Genomic DNA, 19,601 nt, shown 5'->3' on the forward strand with positions numbered 1-19,601 from the left:
CTCCTGGCAGATCTTCATGCCAGCCTACTCTCTGAATTGATGTTGGAGTAACTTTTTATGACATCATTCTCTTCTGGCACTCCTTGTTTGAAGCACTTCAGTATATGTTTTTCTCCTGCAGAATGGCATCTCAACTCCTCAGCTCAGCCTGTGATTATCTTTACAATCCTGGATTCACAATGCCTCTCGAGTGTCATCTCAGCCATCCCTCCACCATGCTCTGTTTTCTACCTAGACTTAAATAGTTTGTGCCGGAGCAGGTGTACTCTCACAGCCCTGTGGCTTCACCTGGCCCATTCTCTCTATGTGGAAAGCTCTCCCTCTCCTGTCTAGGTAATGAACTTTTTACCCCTGAGGCAAATTACAAATGTACCCTGCTCTCTAGCATAGCAGTCTTTCCAAGGCACTTTTAATATGTCTCATTCATTAAAGCTATTACATGTGGAATATATATATATTTGCACTTTAGGTTCTGGGGTACATGTGCAGAACATGCAGGATCATTGCCTAGGAACATACATGGCAATGTGGTTTGCTGCCTCCATCCCCTCGTCACCTATATCTGGCATTTCTCCCCATGTTATCCCTCCCCAACCTCCCTACCTCCCACTGGCTCTCCCCTAGTCCCCCCAACAGACGCCAGTGTGTGATGCTTCCCTCCCTGTGTCCATATGTTCTCATTGTTCAACACCCACCTATGAGTGAGAACATGGCAGTGTTTGGTTTTCTGTTCTTGTGTCAGTTTTTTTAATGATTGTGTTTGACTTCAAAAATGTGAGCTTTTTGAGACAAGAAACTTTGGATTATTAATCTCAGTATCCTCTGTGCTTGGTTCAATGTCTAATTCTTAATATATGTTTGTCAAATTAAGGCTTCTGTGGTGGTATGAGCAGAGAGTGAGGACACTTTGAGAGGAAGCATTTGGTAGGGAGTTTCATTAATTCGTTCAACAAATAAGTATACAGCACTTAAAATGAGCCATGCACCCTTCTAAGCACTGTATGTAAAAGTGAGCAAACAGATGAATAACCTACGCTTGTGAGACTTAGCATTCTATACCAGTGGGGAAAGACCGATAGAGTGAGTTTAGCAAAGAACCAATACCCAGAATGAATGAAAAGAGTAGGGAGGGTCAGTGATAAACTGCACAGTACATGACCCACCCAAAGGCATTTATTTGAACTCATATTAAAACAATATCTGTCACAGCAGCTATATATCACCTGGCTCACTAAACTTATGTTAGGATCATATTTGTCCTGTGGACACCTCTTTGTTGTCTTTATGTCAAAGGCATCTTTGTTCCAGGTCCTGTTGGAGAAGCAGGAAGAGGCAGTAGACCCTGGAACCTTAGCAGAATATATTCAGTCTTACTCGCTCCAAACTCGAGGACAGCACCTCACTCTGCCCTGCCCTCTTTATGATGTGCTGGCAGCTTTTAGAATACTTTCTCAGCAGCCACAGAGGTGTCCTGAGCAAGTGCTCTACTTGTGTTTTCTGGAAAGAATAGCTTGTGATTGGGAATAGAAGGTCCAGCAAGGAGAGCTCAAAGGGGACCAAAAGAGTGTGGGCTCTCTCCAACCCGATTCAGAAGTTTTGACGTATTAAGTAAAAACAGCTTCTCCAGTCATCTTTTTTGAGGCAACGGAGAACAAATAAGTATCACATTAATATGCGTATGACTAGATGGCAGAAAAATAAAATATTATAAAGTTGAAAAGACACTTAAAGATCATTCTAGAGTAAGCCCTTCGTAAACAGACAGGAAAACTAAAGTTCAGTGACGTACCTGAATATATTAAGCCGTGTTCATGCTTGTCCATCTGTTTCTCCCCCATGTTGGTAGTCAAGGGTTTCAAACAAAAGAAATGGATTGAAGGCCCTGACTGGCAAATTGTGTGTTTCCAAATTTCTTTCTTTTTTCTCTTTTTCCCCCTTATCTTCTTTGTGCTGGTATGTGTTTTTCCAAATTTCTGTAACCTAAATAGCCAGCTGTTAATAAGGAGGAAAGCTATAAAAGAGGTGGCTGGAGGTGGGTTTAGGTTCATGTGAAGGTGTGAGGATGGTATATGGAGTACATTTAACTCCAGCCTGAAAATTAAAGGCAGAGGCTTGCAGAATTATTACATTCTGATAATGTAAAAGAAAACAGCATTGTTTATTACTTTTTTTTTTGAGACGGGGTCTTGCTGTGTCACCCAGGCTGGAGTGCAGTGGTGAGATCTCAGCTCACTGCCATCTCTGCCTCCCTAGTTCAAGAGATTCTCCTGCCTCAGCTTCCCAAGTAGCTGGGACTATAGGTGCCTACCACAATGCCCAGCTAATTTCTTTTTATATTTTTAGTAGAGATGAAGTTTCACTATGTTGGACAGGCTGGTCTCGAACTCGTGACTTCTGGTGATCCACCCACCTTGGCTTTCCAAAGTGCTGAGATTATACGCATGAGCCACTGCACCTGGCCCATTTATTAATTTATTCATTCATTTATTAATTTCCTCATTCATAAATGCTGAACGCTCACTACTGCTTACTTCTTGGAGGACATAGTTGCAGAATGCTCCTCCCTCCCAGGGCTCACAGCAACATGCAGGCAGATTATCACAATCCACTGTGACATGCGAGCATTCATGTTTTTCCTGAAGAAAGGGAAAGCCCACTTGGATTCTGAAGGCAGTTTGCTCCAAGTCAAATGCCATATTAAAAATACTTTACTGTCCCCTAACAGTGCCATCTGGGCACTAATAATCCTCTGAAGAACCTTTTTCCCTCTAGCAAAAATAACCTGCTTAGAAGATATTATGAAGAGATTTTCTATTTCTTTTGAAGCTATAACACCCTCCAAGTGACGTCCTCTGTGTTTCTGTTATACTGTTCCCGGAAGGACCAAGGCTCCTGAGTCATAAGATGGCAGTCATTCTCCACAGCCATTGGCTCCCGAGAAGCAGGCATTTACATCGTCTGCAAAAGGAAGAATTAGCCGCCTGCTTGAATCAACCGTATGTGTGTTGGTTGAGAGTTGTTATGAGACGTACCCCTGACAAGAGCTGAGTTACCCAGCCAGCCTCCCTTTATCAGATGGGCCAGTGCCAATCATCATTGTTCTCGCAAGGTGATAGCAGGAGTTGTTCCCTGTTAGAAGATGGTGGCATTCTGGCAGGGTCACCGTGGTGTTAAGATGCATAGCATTTGTCAGGTTTGCCTAGGACTTCTGGAGGTTTAGTTATGAAACTTGTTAATTGAGCTATAAATATAGCTGCAGCCTTTGCCTTCCAGTAAAGCAGTGTGTTAATTTGGGTTTGGCAGGGGGATGGTGCAAGCTGCCAATGTTATGTTAGGATTAGTAACGTGCAGTACATTTTAACTCCACTTCCCCATGTGCCACGCTTTCCTCCTCTGTTTGTTATCTTTGTGAGGGAAGAGAGAAGAAGAGAAAGCAAGCTCATCGTCATGGGCATCTTACATTAGAGATGTTAATCTGTGGGCCTGTTTTTTACCCCATAGTCTCCAAATAGAGTCAGAAGGAGAAATGAAGAAACTCATACGCATGATTCTAGAGGGCACAGCCACAGCCTTCTGCCCAAGGTTAATGTAACCCCAGTTGAGAACGGTTGTATTTGCCCTTGCTCCCTGCAGAGAACCCCTCCGTATATTCAGGAGATCTCTCTCTACTTTAAGATGGAAGTGATCATCATAAATATATATTATCATTTTTATTAAAAAAACACGCATAGAATTAGATGTGGACTAGAGTGGAGTTATTTGCTTGTTTGCTTGTTTCTTCCTCAATTAGAGTTATTAGAGGGTGAATAAATGTGTCACTTACTCTCTGAATGAGATAATATGTGAGGATTTTAAACAAGACAGCAGAGTAACTTTGGTTGCATACTTTGTGCTCACAGAAGAATGGAAGTGAGGATGATGAAGCTGTTATCTTCATGCCCCATAAAAGAGGGTTGATAAGTATTGAATGAATGAATGATGGGTCTCAAACAGTTTTAAAAGAGTGGCCTTTACAGATTAACCAGACGGCTATGTCTGCTTTGTTTTCTTAAAACACATCAGTGACCTGGAAATAGGTTGGTAAAAATGTGGAATCCTGTTTGTTGGCAATGTGGTTGAGCAAAGAACTAACTTCCAACTAAATAACACTGAACATTTTTTTTTTTTTTCTAAAGCACCTGGCTTGAGTAGAAATATGAATGATTTAGAAGCCTGCCATCCTATGTGGGTTTCTCGGGAGACAGTGCTGATTGCATATCCCTGGTTATAAAATGTTACAGAGAAATCAGTTTGAATTAAATATTCTTTGTTTTTCATTCAGCTTTCCACTTCCTGGGCATGTCTCTCACCTCTGATAAGTAGAATTTTTCACTTGTTTCTGTTGTTTTGTTTCGTTAGAGTGCTATGTCTTTCTTCCTTCTTGAGTTGAACTACAGAAATAAAGATGTTATATCATGGACACAGAAATGTGCCCAACTCTAATGAAGATTGTATTATTATTTTCATTTCTTACAGTGAAACTGTAGCCTGCCATAACTACACCAGCTGTTAATTGCATTTTTCTTAAGTCCTTTTGATATGCATTTGAAATGCATTTTAAAACTCATCTGGTAACCTGGCTGCTAACCAACAATTATAGTCTGACATTTGAATACAAAGAATTTGGGACAAGCCACAGTTGTACATGGAAACTTTTAAAACAATGTCTCCCTTAATATATTCCTTACTGAAAAACATTGTGAAGAAATGATTATAGCCTCACTAAATTCTGACATGCTGAAAAAAGTATCTGTGCATTCTTTGAAAATTTGTATCAACTTAGTGATTTTGAATTGAGAAAACAATAATAATCAAACAGCAACAGGCTACACCAGGCAGCCAGCCTTTCCTCCACTCCACCCTGTTCACAAACTTGACACAGCCTGGACCAATATTAATTCCAACTGTTTGAGGTGGACAGTGAGTGGGTGCTATTTACAATGTGGTTCCTTTGGAGGCTGAAGAATCTGGAAGCAAATTGATAGGATTATTAGAATCTGAAGCAGGCTGCTATGGGCAGTTTTGGGTTTTTGTACTTAGGCACCAGGCCGAGTAGGCAAGTGTGGGCTGGAATCTCACCCTGGTATTGCCTGCCAAGCTGCATGCCCCAGCCTGGGGCTTCATAGGCCGGGAGGAAAGGGCCATTCTGCAATTCATCTGCCAGGATGGAGTGCCTTTTTGTAACTTGTACAGAGATATACAGTGTGCTAGAGGTGGCTGGAAATAGCTGTTGAGGGAGATCCTGCCCTCCCCATTGCTATTGTGTACATGAAACACTCCTGGGCTCCAACAACCCCTTCATTAACCCACCCCTGTTAGTGAGAGGAGAGGTGAGTTATCCATCTGATGGCAGAATCTTGAAGGAGAAAGTAAACATGGGTAGCTCTATCCCGTTTCCTCTCTCTCTAGGGAACCAGCTGATCATAGAGAGCATTCGTCCTCTAGGTGGATGCAGGAGGTGAAAAAAGGAGGGATAAGAGGCCTGACCCAGTGGTGTTGGAAATTAGAGTCTAATTCCAGGAAGCTCAGCAGCACATCCCTCCCAACCTTTCTTTCTTCAGTAAGTAAGTTTCTAATTTGGCCCCCATCTGCTCACTTCTTTGTCTTATTTTTTTAGTTGCTTTAGAATTCAGGAAAAGGGGTGCTATTTATTGAGCTCCCAAGAAGATCTTAGACCATGTAATTCCCCATTTCCCTCCACACCCACACTTACAACAGAATTGTTCATTCCAGCAAAAGCCACGAACTAGTGGGCCATTGGCCAAATGCAGCCTACATCATATTTTGTTTGGCACAGAGAGTGTCTTTTGAAAATAATTGCACCAACATTTAAAAATGAGAGATTGTATGTGCACATCAAGAATCTGACCTTTCTTAAAAAATAAAATTGGAAAATCTGGCCACATTGGTCCTGCCTCTCCACATGGCAACAATCAGCCAGAGTTGTACTCCCTTCTGCATGGAGCATTTACTCTCCAGTTTTCCTCTGTCTTCTCCATTCTCTGTTGGCTCATGGGCTAAGGCTGGGTGTCAGCCACCATTTATCATTCCTCTCACAGTTTTTGTTTAGAAGCAAATGAATGTCCCTTTATTCTTATGTCCCTTTCAAGAGTCGATTGAGAAGTCTCCATTTATGAAGACACTTCGGGGAGAGCAAATGTCTTTATGGAATCATAGATTATTTCCATATGTTTAACACGTATTTTTTTCCCTGGATGATTCACATGTGATGCCACCTACCTGGCTTCTGTAGATATTTGGGATTTCTTAGTGAAAATCTTTATGCTTTTCTTAAAATACAGCCCAGGAAAAGGAATTTGCTGCTATATGGAAGCTCTTTCTTTTTTTAATACCTGGTCCCTGCACCTTGCACACAATGGTGTTGGCTCAGCCATCTCGAGCCAAATGAAGAAGTATGCTGCTGGTAGCACATCAGGGGTTCAGTAATATTTCTTGTCCTCCTTTTGGATGTGGTAGAGTTTCACTTTCTCTAAACCCTTAAAGTTAACCATGACAGAGTGACTTGTAACAGCCAACAAAATGGCCACAGAAAGGATAGGTTATTTTCAGAAAAAAACTTGTGAGAATCAATGTGAAGTGAACAATTAGCTTCTCTTCTTCCTGCCTGTGAACAGGGAGTCTACAGATAACAGAAGCGCCTTTAGACTGTGTGCCTGAGTGTGTTGAGTGTCTCAGCCCTCACCTTCACCTTACCTCAGATCAGAGATGGACAGGTAGTGCCAGTGAGGGCAGAAAAAAAGAGCTTTGTTGCTTTAAATCCCTGAAATTTTAAGGTTGTCTGTTAGTATTGCAAGCTTGCTCTATATTGATAGATACACTTCTTCCGTTTAGCAGTTCTGGTATTTGAGGATCATTCTGTTGCCTTTATTTTGTGACTGTCTGGAATAAAATTCCATTTGATACATGTATGACATATTTTCTAAATATGCAGCAAGTTCCCATCCCATTCCATTGAAGAAAATCTTTCTTAAGATAATTATTCCTATGGTCAGCGTTGCCAGCAGCTGCAGAACAATCCAGAACAGGGAGTGAAATCTGCCTCGAGGCCAGAAAGAGAACACTGTGACCCATTCCTTATTCAAGAGTATGTCACACTGGGTCTGTTTGCCATTTTATGTGGCACTGGGTTGTCTGTGATAGAGGCACCAAGAAACATGTTGTAGAAAGCACAGTTACCATCCATTGCTGAGAAAAAGTGGAAGCATTCTTCAAACCTCCCAGCTCCCCACTGAGTTATTGCTATGCCTGAAAGTATCCAAACTGTCCTTGAACTTGCTGCTGTATTCAGCCTTTATCTGAAAGCCTAGACTTACTTGGTGGAGTGAGTTCCAAGGTTTACTGACTAGAATGCAACTGAGTGTGTGTAATCCCTTTTATTGTTTCTGAAGAACGTCTTCCAAAATTCAGGAAATACGCTCTTGTTCTAGTACTTTGATTATTCTGTAGGCTCGAACTCTATAAACTTTTATTTCATGAACTTTCCTGTCCTACCAAAGGAAAAGAATGTATTTTCCATCTGGGGGTTATTTACAAGGATTTTAAAACATTCTGCATAACTCACCAGAATTAAAATATTATCCCATATACTATTTTTAAGTGAATTTTATCCATCAATCCATCTGTTTATCTATGTCAGTGTCTCTTTTTCTGTTTTTGTCCCAGTGCGTGTTCGGATGATATGAAGAATAGCAAGGAGGAAGTAAATGAGAACTGCAGAGAGTAAACAAAATTGCTGTTGTTTGTCCTTAAAACCCTTGTAGTTTCTTCCTCTTCCTAGTCCCTATTCAGGAGGACAGAGAAATGAAGACTGAAGGTTCCAAAGGTCAGCATGATACACTGGGCTCATCGTGGATATTTCGGTGGGAAAACCATTTTGATCTCCTGCCTGCTGATTATAACTCTGGGCTAGGTACAATAGAAAGAACTTGAAATTCTGCAGTAAGATGGTTCCAGCTCCAGCTGTGGAGGCGATTAGGTCATCTGGCTTGTCTAAGCCTCACTTTCCTAGTTTGTACGACTTTTACTCTACTTACCTCATTGAGGTCACCTGAGAGTCCAGTTCAACGCAGACGCATTCCCCTAAAGTGGACTGCTGTAAATGTGCTAAACTGTTTCACTTAGGATTCTTTCAAGCTGCTGGGCAAGTAGAGGTATAATTTTAGGAAGGGAAGATATTTTCCCCAAAATTTTTTGGAAGGCCCCCGTTGTTCTTCTGCTCTGTCATTTCTCCGTCCCTGACCCTTTTCAGGCAACAGCTCCAAAGAGTCCTAGTGAAGCTTGTCTCCAGCACCAGGTAATTTTTACATCTTTTCCAGCTTCACATGCAAGCAAGCCCCTAAGGAATTCAGTCTCCCCATGCCCCTCGACATACTGTTTGCTGCGTTTATGTGGGAGGTCCCTAAGGTTATACAACCTAGAAGAGCTAATGTCTGAGACAGCAGGAATGGAGCTTCTGGCTTTGCTCAGAGATTGGACTATTCTGGCATTGGGGGGCCTCGGTGGGAGGGTCCTAATGGCCTGGGAGCAGCAAGGCACTGGAAGGAAAAGAAGGCTTCCAGGCGCTGAGGGCAGGTCAGGGAGCCACCAGAATCTCTTTGCTTCTTTCTCCACAGTGGGACGTATTACTTCACTCCAGCTCCTACTTGTATAGCCAGGGACATATTTTTTTCCATCTGTAAATCAGACAAATGAAATTTAAGGATTTCGAGGGCAGTCCTGAGCACTTGGTTGGTAGTATTTCCTTTGGGCAGGAACTAGCCATTTTCCAACGTATTTTCTGTATACTCAGAAGTTTCCCAAGCGTTACTCTGAGGGCCGTGTAGAAATATACTCTTCTGTCAGGCTTTGGTTTCTGAAGTGTGAATTCCTGTGACTCATGGCTGTCATCTTATTTCTCATTTTTTAAAAAATGAGAATTATGTGGAAGCCAGACCAACTGTCGTGGACTGAATTGGTAAAAGAAAAAGAAATTGGATTCCAGGTGATCCAGTCCTTCCTCTCTGGGAAAGCAGATTGTGGATGAACACATGGGTATAAACGAATCAACATGTATTACCTTTTTATATGTCCTCCCATCACCAGTGTGTTCGGCGTCATAGGAATATAGAAGCTGGAGGGAAGACTTTGTGATCTATCTTCAGATTTAGGTGCACTCTCTGGAGTCACTGCTTAACTAACCTTGCCCTGCCCCACGCCATCCTTCATCTTTGCAAAGTAAATAAATGGAATCCCTTCAGCCTTTTTTCTTAATTAGCTATCAAAATTTGAGGTGTCACCCAGACTTTGAAGACCCCTCCGACTCTGTTTTAAGAATGTGGGGGTTGTCTTGCTGCCCTTGGCCAACTCTTCCCCCTCTTCTATCAGTGGTCTAAGATGAATGCAGCCTCACACACATTTCCTGCCTGGCTCCCACCACCAGTTTCAGAGATGGCGGAGCTCCTGGCCTCTGTTTGTATATAGAGCTGTCTGAAATGCATTCGGGATCTCTTGAGGTGAAAAGAGTTATATAAACAGAGAATGTTATTATGGATTCTTACTACAGATGGAAATGACTGGGTATTCTCAAAATAAATAACATTTCACATTTTTATAGATATGTAACATAATATGCATGTGTGTGTGTATTTATATTCTTTCCATCTTGAATACACAGCCTCTCCTTCCTCAGCACTTGGATAAGCCATTCATTTTGCCTCCTGCTTTTTTGATTCTCTTCTTAAGAATTCATTTAATTGTTGCCAGCATTTGGAGAGTTAGGATGAAGCGGTTATAGGCTTCCTGCTAGCTCCCGCCAGATAAGCCCGCCGTGGCTATAGCAGTTAGGAAAGCTGAATGCTGAAAACACTTAAGTTCTGTTTTTCCACTTCCCCTCTACAGAGAGATCAATCGGCTAGTGGCTCAGCATAATTACAAATGGAAACTTCCTAGAAGAGGTGACCAGAGTTAGAGGATTCGGTGTAAGGCACCTAGACCCCGAAGTTACTTGCTTAGAAATAGTGATGCCCCCTCCCCTTTTTACTGAATCTGTATATTTATTTTCTTTTAGTTCAAGAGGACATAGCATACCATACCTCATTTACAGTAATCTACTTTCTGTTAAACAAACAAGTGAATGTAGGTAAGTGAATGATAGGATTTATCACTTTCATAACGGTGCCATCCCCACAAGGAAAATCCCAAGTTTTGGGACCCCCATGCCTGGGGTTTGCGGAGAAGAGCAAAGATGCCAAAAGTGTATCCTGAGCCAGTGAAGAGGAAGATTGGCATCCACGAGTCCAGGCAACACAAAGCAGGAAACAGCTGGCTTTGCCAGCTCCACCTGGCTCACTAAAGGACTGGCTGCCATCCTTGGCAATAGCTGGTGGGAGAGACAGACAGAAGCCAACTGCCCCGAGGCTGGCCAGTTCTGGTGGAAAAAGGTGGAGGAAGGAGAAGTAGCTGGATGAGAAGGCCTCGGGCCCTCAGTATGGTGCTGAGAAAATGACTGACTTGGGGGAATTCAGACCAATTATAGAGTGATCCTTTCACACTCAGCCATCTGGAGATGCCTGTAAGGGGACTGAGCCTATAATTGGGAAGCTAACCTAAATGACAACTTCCAAATTTTAAGGAGATTTGATAAAATGTTAAGCTAAGTTATACTGAGTGCCTACTATGTAAATAGGCTCCTTGATAAGTGCTGTGGTCAGTAATAGCAATGGTCATAATGATAGTGATAACAAGATGATGATGATGGTATAGTGCTAAACTTTAATGAGCACTTACTAGGTGCCAGATTGTGTTTTGTGCCTCAGCCCCTTTGATTCTCACAGTCTTCTATAACATAGGCATGACTACTATCATCATCCTTTTAAAATGAGGAAATCAAGACTTAGAGAGTTAAAGTAATGTGCCCAGGATTATAGAATTAGATGACATTGCTGGAATTTGAACCCAAGCAGTTCAACCCTTAATCTCTGTTCTAGAATTGACTCAGAATGAGTCTCAATCCAATGCTTACTTCACTATGCCATCTATATTGCCTCTCTCCAATAAAGTGGGACACATGAAAAGATTACACAAGGTACAGTTACACAGAGGAGGAAGCATATTTAATTTTATGGAAGGAGTTTGTATCAGAGAGAAGGAGCTAACATTTGCTGAGTCCTTATATGTGCCTGTCACTCTACTGAGCACATAGCCTGTATTCTTTCATTTGATCTTTATAAAAACGGAGTCAGGCTTTATGGATGAACAAGCACCATCCAGAGAGACTGTGGATGAGAGGTGACTAGTCCAAGTTGAACAGAGAGTATGTAGAGAGGCCTAGAGCCCTGAAATATTATGGTGTGTTTGGCAGAGCTAAAATCACGTTGGTATGAACATAAAAGATAGTGCAGAAAGGTAGTATATGGTTGTTGGGGAATAGAAGATAGTGGGGACTGGAGATGGGGTTATAAAGATAGGACTGTGATGACGTTCTGAAAGGCCTTGAACCTGGCCCTTGTCCTACAGATAATACACGGGTGGCAGAGCGGAGGGAGAAACAAGTCCAGGTAGAAATTTAACCTCTCAAAAAACCTTGAAAGGTAGAGCTATTATCTCATTTCATTGTAGTCAGTAAGGAAAATTGATGCCCAGATAGAAAGATGAAAGAACTTAGCCAAGATTATGCAGTTTGCAAATGGCAGCGCTGGGCTTCAAACTCACTTCTCTCTGGCTTAAAAACCCACATTTCTTTTACAATCCCAAGATGTATCGCTTTATGTGACTCAGTTCTAGAGATTAGAAAGGAAATGAATAGAAAGAAGGTAGACAGAAAGTGCTCAGCAACTTCAGATCTACTTATCCAAGATTGTCCTTGTATTACCAAAATAAATTGCTTTTTTCTTATAGATTTTTATTAACATTACCAATGTTACCATTGCCACTATGAATTTTGAAAAGGTCAATCAAGAAAGATAATATTGTAAGATGGAGTCACACAGAACATGAAGAATATGATCAAGTAACAGTTGAGCCTCTCTAACTTCTGTTACTAGGAAGGCTGCCACTATTTACATTGAGAAAGCAGGGCTTCCAATAATTGCTGGTGCAGGTCATGCATGCACAGTGATACCCAGTGAGGATAAAAATCTTACTTGCAATTGACTCACTGTCCCAGCACTGAGTTGTCTCTACCCTGAGGAAAGGACCCATTTTTCATATATAGGTACCATGTAGGTAAGCAGAATCCATCGTCGTGAAAGAAGCATCAATCAATTGGCAGTTCCCATTAAAAGTTTGACCTGGTGTCCACATTTTACATGAAAAAGCACCCTGTACCCATTGTTTGCATAATTTCCACAATGCTAGCATTTAACTTCGAGTTTTGACACATTCAACCTTTACCCAAATTACTGTTTACCCTTCAAAGCATTTGATATTCATGATTGGTACTTGGTTATTTTGTTTGGTTTTGTTTTTGCGTTTATTTTGTCCTAACAAGTGTGAAAAAGGACTGTGGCACAGGAGTCCAGTAATTCACTCTTCTGCTGAATATTTGATAGAACTATGCCATCTTGGTTACTTTCTCAGAATTCCATTTTGCTCAGCTTTGAATTGAGCATAATTATACCTACTAGACACTTCCGAAGTGTCTGACTTGGAGTGATTATTGGGGTGTTATGTAATAAACAGTCAAGATTATACAGGTTCATCTTCACCCAACCTGGCTTAAAGATGCTATCACTCCAGATCCCCCCAAGTGACAGATTTACTACAAGAACAAATAATGAATTATGGATTCAAAATGGGGAAGTGGTAAGGGGCATCTTCCGGTGGCCTGACTCCACACCATCTCCAAACTGTATTTTTTTGCTACCTTTTTTTAAAAACCTTTCTTTGAAGGAAATCCAACTTAGCGTCTAGTTTTTTTTTTTATCATAATTTTTGTAGTTTATAATAGTTATTTGTTATATTTCTGTTATATATATATATATATATATATATAAAGTTATACATTAAAATAGCATTTCATATATATTTAGATTATTTATTAACTATCTACTGGTCTTTGCTCAAACATATGAATACCCTCTCAGTGTGATCTACCCTGACACTCAAAATAAAATCCAGTCTTGCCCACGGAACACCTTCTCCCTATCCTGATTTGCATTTTTCTCTCTTTAGCATCTCTCACCTTCTCATATGCTACATAATTGTTGTTTTGTTCATGTTTTGTTTACTCTCTTTTTTCCACAAGAATGTATGCCCCACGAGGGCAAGGATTTTGTTCTTTTATCTTAGTCGCCTTTTCCCGAGGGCCTAGAAGAGTGGCTGGAATTTAGTAGGAGCTCAATGTTGAAGAAATAAAATTATATTATGGTTGCTTTCCCTGCTAATTTCTAGGACCTGAGAGTTTACATATTTTATTTAAAGTTGTCAATAAAATGCTTCTTTTTGGAGAGTTGATACATGCACAGACATAGAGGTCCCAATTAGCATCTCAAAATTTTACTTGGCCCATCATTTATGAAAAGCAAAGTAATTTCCCTCTTGTCCAGAATGATGCATTTTCCCCTGGGATGAGAAGCCTGAAGGTTGCCTCTGCCTATTTCATGAAAAGGAATACAATTTAGAACTATCTCTCCCATCTATAATTTTTCCCACCATATTATTAGATACTTCTACGATTATAATGTCAATCTGAGATATTGTGTAATGGATAGTAATTAAAGGCTTAAATCTAGATTCAATGCAGTGATGCTGCTCTGAAAGGTGAAGGAAAAACTAAAGTTTGTCTCTTCCAAATCTCTCAATGTGGAAGTGCTTGTTTGTAAATTGTCCACTCTGTATGTATGTGTGTGTGTATTTCTTTCTAAATAATGATTATTTGGGACAAGTAAAGAGCTTTGATTGTGTCATCTGTGCATAAAATTAGGATGAAAGTAATGGGAGTTTTTTGGTGATTCACTGAATTGTCAGATGCTAGTTAAATGGCTAAGGCAAAGTCGGGTGACAAAGGTTTTCTTAAATCTTTGTTTCAAAGTAATGTAATGAAAACACAGATAAATTTCAATATGATTGTGTTAAAGAAACATTTAGAAAAACAGCATATAGATGTGTATGGGTCAAATGGGAGAATGGGGAACTTTATTAAAGGGAAATAGAAAATAGTACACATTCAAGATCATGGACAGCTTAATCACATACATATAAATAGAAACAAGCCAGTTTATTTGTTGGCTTCTTGCTTTTGTGTTTTATCCTGGAACTCTGTTTTGTTTAATTGACAATGGTTTCTATTTCCTTCTCCTTGGGTAACTATTTTTCATTCCCAAGTTTGGAGGTGGGAAGAGGCTTAAAATATCAGTAAGAAAAATAGGAAGAAAGAGGAAACTATCTTTGTCTGCAGGTTATATAACCTGTGTTTATTATTTTATAAAGGATGAAGATATAGCCACGGTAGTATCCAGAAAAAGGGAATCATATTGGTTTGTTCTCGCATGTAGGAAGCATTTCAGGCTAAGCATAGTGAACTTACTAGAGTGCTATCCTCAGCTGATGGAAGCTAAGCTTATGTTGTAAGCAGTGCATATTATTGTATAAAATTTACTGCAAAGGGGAGTGATATGAATAGAGAATGTATACAGTAGCTTACTGCGTGCTAGCAGGTCTTTTCTGGGCTCCTAAATGTTAACTGGATAGTAATGTAAGTTATTACACTCATTAAATTAGGCCACAAACAAGTCAACAGTGATTCAGCAAAATGGCTTTGTTTGTATAGTGCAAGGAAGTCTGATAGATATCCAGTCACACATTTATGGCTAAATGGATGAAGATTTTAACATTACAGCCTAATAAAAACCCCATACTGTGTGATTAAATAAGAGGGAAAGCAGTAAAAAAGAGAACGCGTAATGACGGTAACATGTAGGTCAGTTACAATTTAATTGTCATTGCACTTCATTGCTAACATATCAATTCTCTGCTGCTTGGCTGAGCAGAAAACAACAACTTAACATGTACACTGGGCCTACTGACGAGTCGTCAAACCCCCACTTCCATCACCTGCTTTTGACTACTTCCTTAACAACCACATGAAGTCTTCCTGCTTTAATAGGATAATCTTGCTGAAAGCTCCTGCTGATTGTTTCTTCCTATGCTCAATGCATCAGTGATCAGTAAATTTACTTCACACTCTACATAGATGCTAAAATTAGATTGTTTGCATTACAACTTTCAATACTTCTGCAACAAGAAACACCTGCCTGCAGATTTATATTGTTTTGTTTAATGGTTTAAAATAAAGATAGCCTCACAGTGGTGATACCTTGATGTACTATATCGGAGGCACACAATGGCTGATCATTTTTCTTACTTATCCAATTTGTACTGTATTTCTTGCCATATAAGGTATAGCTTCATTATCATTAATTGCAGCTTTAGAAAAACCGAGGAAGTATTTATTCTTGCCAACTTTGCTGCAATTTTACTTATTCAGTGCAACTAAGAAATGAGGGGGGTAGAAAAGCGCAGTATATTTAACATTTTTTTCCCTGAACCTGGATAATTCACACAGATCTCAAAGGGGCTTTGGCACCTTTTTAAAATGTTAGCTCTAAAGAATTGTCTGCCTAGCATACTTATGCTGATCTATAGTAAAGACTTAACCGAGTACATAACCAAACTATTAATTCAGGTGCCTAAGGTGACATTTTTTATCCAGCTTAGCGTAGTCTATTCCATATAGAATAGAGCACAGCTCTTGGTATAAAAAATGATCCAGCAGAAGCTAGATAACTTTATTAGAATGATTAGAAACATCAACTTTTTTTTTTCTCATTCCAAATCTCATTTTAATTCAGATTTCTGGGAATCAGGCCCATAGATTCCAAATGTCGCTTGTATGTTCTACTGGTAGATTTTCTTCCCCTTGCACCTCATTTTACCTATTTATATGGAATCATGTGTCATCTAAGGGCAAGAATAAGGGCCTAGAGTTCAAGATCATGGACAAGCAGAGCAAAATCCCCAGGAACAAATCCTGTCTCTAGAATTTGTAGAGGCAGTCTCCAAGCATTGAGAGTGATTTGGGAAGAGCCTCGTGGTTACCTCCAAGTCTGGCAGTTTATGAATCTCCCAATTCTGATTAAAGGGTCAGAAATGGATAGATACTAATCCAAGATTGTAATAATTAAGAAAACATTATGAGAAAAAAGAGATGAACACAAAGAAGGCACATTTCTTCTTTATTCACTATGGATGGAAATTCTTTCTTTGAGTTCAACCACGGAAAGACCGAAGTAGTACAGTACTTTTGGTTTCCATGGTGCTGCTTATAAAGATTATGCAAAGTGTTTAATGAATAAGTAACTCCTCTTAACACTTTGTAGATGAGACACTTAAAAGATTTGGACAAAAATAACAATGTGAATAAAAAGTTATATGTGCTGGTTTAAATGCCTACTTATCTGCATATACCCCTGTCTACTCAACTTCACCAGGAAGATGGCTGTCTTCCACTAAGAGTATTCTTTCATATCCTTTCTAATAATGAGTATAGGCCAAATTTGTTCCTCTAGCATGGGCAACTTCCTATCATCTTGGATAATCATGCCTAGTGGAATTGGTAACATTCAGCCTACCTAGAAAACGAACCATAGCAATATGCAAAGATGCTTATCCAGGTGAACGTTCTGCAGATACTCTAGCAAGTGAGGGAGAAAGCTGAGGAAGACCTGTCATGGCAGAACTATCCAATTAGAGTTTTTATTGGTGAGAGTTCTCTTCAGCCTTTTATTTTAATTCATTTGTTGAGTGCCCATATACATTTTTCTCTGTCCCCATGAGAAATAAATTGTAAGTAAAAGACTCATTTTCACAAGTAACATATATTATCTGGGTGTTGACGGGGGGAAATGCATTGATTTTTCCATAAAAATGAGCTTTGGAGATTTACAAGTGCCTGGCCAGCTAAATATAGAAATGTGATAAATTCAAATTCACAACAATGGATTTAACCACATTATTGTCAAAATAATTTATTTAACCATGTATTAACTTATCTGAAAATAGCTGGAAGAAGGACTGGAGAAACCTGAGTTTTCAAGTGTTTTCAGATACTACTTTTGAACCGTATTTACCACTTGTCTGATTTTTAAACCTTGACCAAATAATGCCATGTTCATTTTGTCTTTGAATCAAAGAGAACTTGGAAAATTTCCAAATGACAAACTCTATTCATTGACTGAGAGCATAGATAGATTTATCACCTAGAATATTAACTAGCTTGATTCTTGATACTACTTAGCTGTTTTCAATGGTAAGGCCAATCAGTGTTCTCCAGGGCTATTTTAGATTTGTCTCTCTCAAAGCAGTAGGAGATTAGTGTCTAAGCATGGACTGAGGGAAGCAGAGCCCCAGTATTCATCATGTATGTGTGTGTGTGTCTGTGTTTATCTGTGGTGTGGGGGGTATGTGTGTGTGTGATGCGTGTGACGGTGGTTTGACAGGATGGACTTCTACCTTCTCCAACAGCTGCCTTTTATAAGCTTATCTGAAACACTGACACAATTTTTGGAAGCTCATTAGACTTAAGAGTGATTGCAAATGAAAGAGGATGCACGGTTACTCACTGACATTCATGCCTGCTTTTTAAATCTCATGCTGTATTGTTGCGGATCTTGATTTCACACTCAGATGCTTAACCCCACATTAATATGTGTCTTCTTCCTCAAGATGAACACAGTTGCCTTCCCTGCCTGGTATTATCATTCCCTGCCAACAAAATGGATTGCAGGATATTTAGAGGGAGAAAAAACAACAGAGATGTCTGGAAACTTTAACCATGATCTTTCCATTTATTCCTTAATGCAATACATATTTTTGAGTGCCTACTATGTACAACCCTGTCCCGGCACAATGTAGATTCTTCTGGAGAGTTAGCTTCTTAAATAAAAAGACAGGTATTTTCATCTCCCTAGGGTCATGCCAGATGTCTATTTCTTTTTATCTTTCCTTATTAAATTATGTTTACCTGAATACATCAGGTTCATTTCACCTAGACAGGATGTCCCATTAAACATGACAAGTAGAAGGTTGCAAGATTAATGCCCTTCTTGAGCTTGAATTAGTGTGTCAGCATCTTTCCAGACCTGGGACCAGAGTATACAGGAAGTATTCCATAATGGACTTTAGCCTCTAACTGAACTGCTCTAATATTATTCCTATAACAAGACTACTTTTAAAGAGCCTCATTATTGGCTTCATTAGATATGTTACTTGCATCAGTGGCTCTAGTTACATGTATAATATAGGAGAGGTTAACATGGCATATTTTTTATGTATTATATGGCATACAGCTTGAAGTAGCCAAAAGGTTTATGGCGATGTAATTGGTAGTTAGTGTGAAATTTGTAAGACAAATAGACAATATCTAAGGTAACCCCTCTAATCCTCATCTTTCAGTTTTTTACAGCCACCAAAGGGCCTCATTAAAACAGCAGTCAGCACCTTTGTGAAAAGATACAGTGCTTAAAGTGCCCAAATGTGACAGAAAATCTGCATTTTGTAAATCTGACACCTTTGATAGATTATACAGTGTGAAGCCATTTCTTCTAAGCATTATGATAACGCTTAAGGTTCTCTTCTGAATCCAACTTTGCTATATTCACCAGCTATAACAATGTGAAAAAGAGCCAATTGAATAAAATGAAGCTTAGAAGGTGAAGAGGAACCTTTTTCTATGCCACAAAGCTCTTTGCAGGCAAAGGGGCTGGAACGCAGTTGTTGGCATTTCCAAGGACCACTTAATCTTGGGGGTAACATTCCTTTAAATATGAGGATGCTGCTTATGAATACGCCAGCATTTGTGTACAACAACATGTAGGCTTTCAGGACAGAAGAATAGTAGTTTTATTTTCTACATAGGAAAGATTACTGACTTTTCTTCTTCTTTTTTTAACACATTAATGTTTTATGAGGGTGCCCAGGCTAAGGGAATTAATGAAACCTTACTCTTCATTTCACAAAAAGACCCTATGAAATCTGAGACTTCAGAATGAGGAGGTCCAATGCAAATGATGTAAAACCAAGAAAATCTTCTAATTTAGTTCTAGGTAGTTGCCAGATCAGAGCAGGACAAATGAAAATGACACCATGAATTGTAGAAGCATGACTGCAATGATCTTAAGAAAAGACTGCCTCCCCTCAAGCGCTCACCATACCTTTTCCCAAGCCAGAAGTGTGTGGCGTGGCCCCTTTCACTCTGAGTCTCATCCCCAAGGCCTCATTCAGAAAGATTTGTACGGACAGCTGACAACAAAGGTGGAAACTCCAATTGTAGGGTCTATAGGAGAAATAGTCTTTAGACGTTCTGTTATATGTAAATGTACATTTTCACTATGGCCTCTTGGAAGAAGGAAGGCATAGAACAAAACTTCAATATGATTTCATCTCTATATTGGCCCTGGATTTGAAAATGTTTACTAATTATGATTGGACCAAAATGGAAAGATGACCTCTCTTGAGCCCTTTGTGTCTGCCTGTGATTGAGAACTGTTCTTGTATGTATATATTTC

The sequence above is a fragment of the Cebus imitator genome, unplaced genomic scaffold (genome assembly GCF_001604975.1).
Source record: "Cebus imitator isolate Cc_AM_T3 unplaced genomic scaffold, Cebus_imitator-1.0 Scaffold175, whole genome shotgun sequence".
NCBI lineage: Eukaryota > Metazoa > Chordata > Mammalia > Primates > Cebidae > Cebus > Cebus imitator.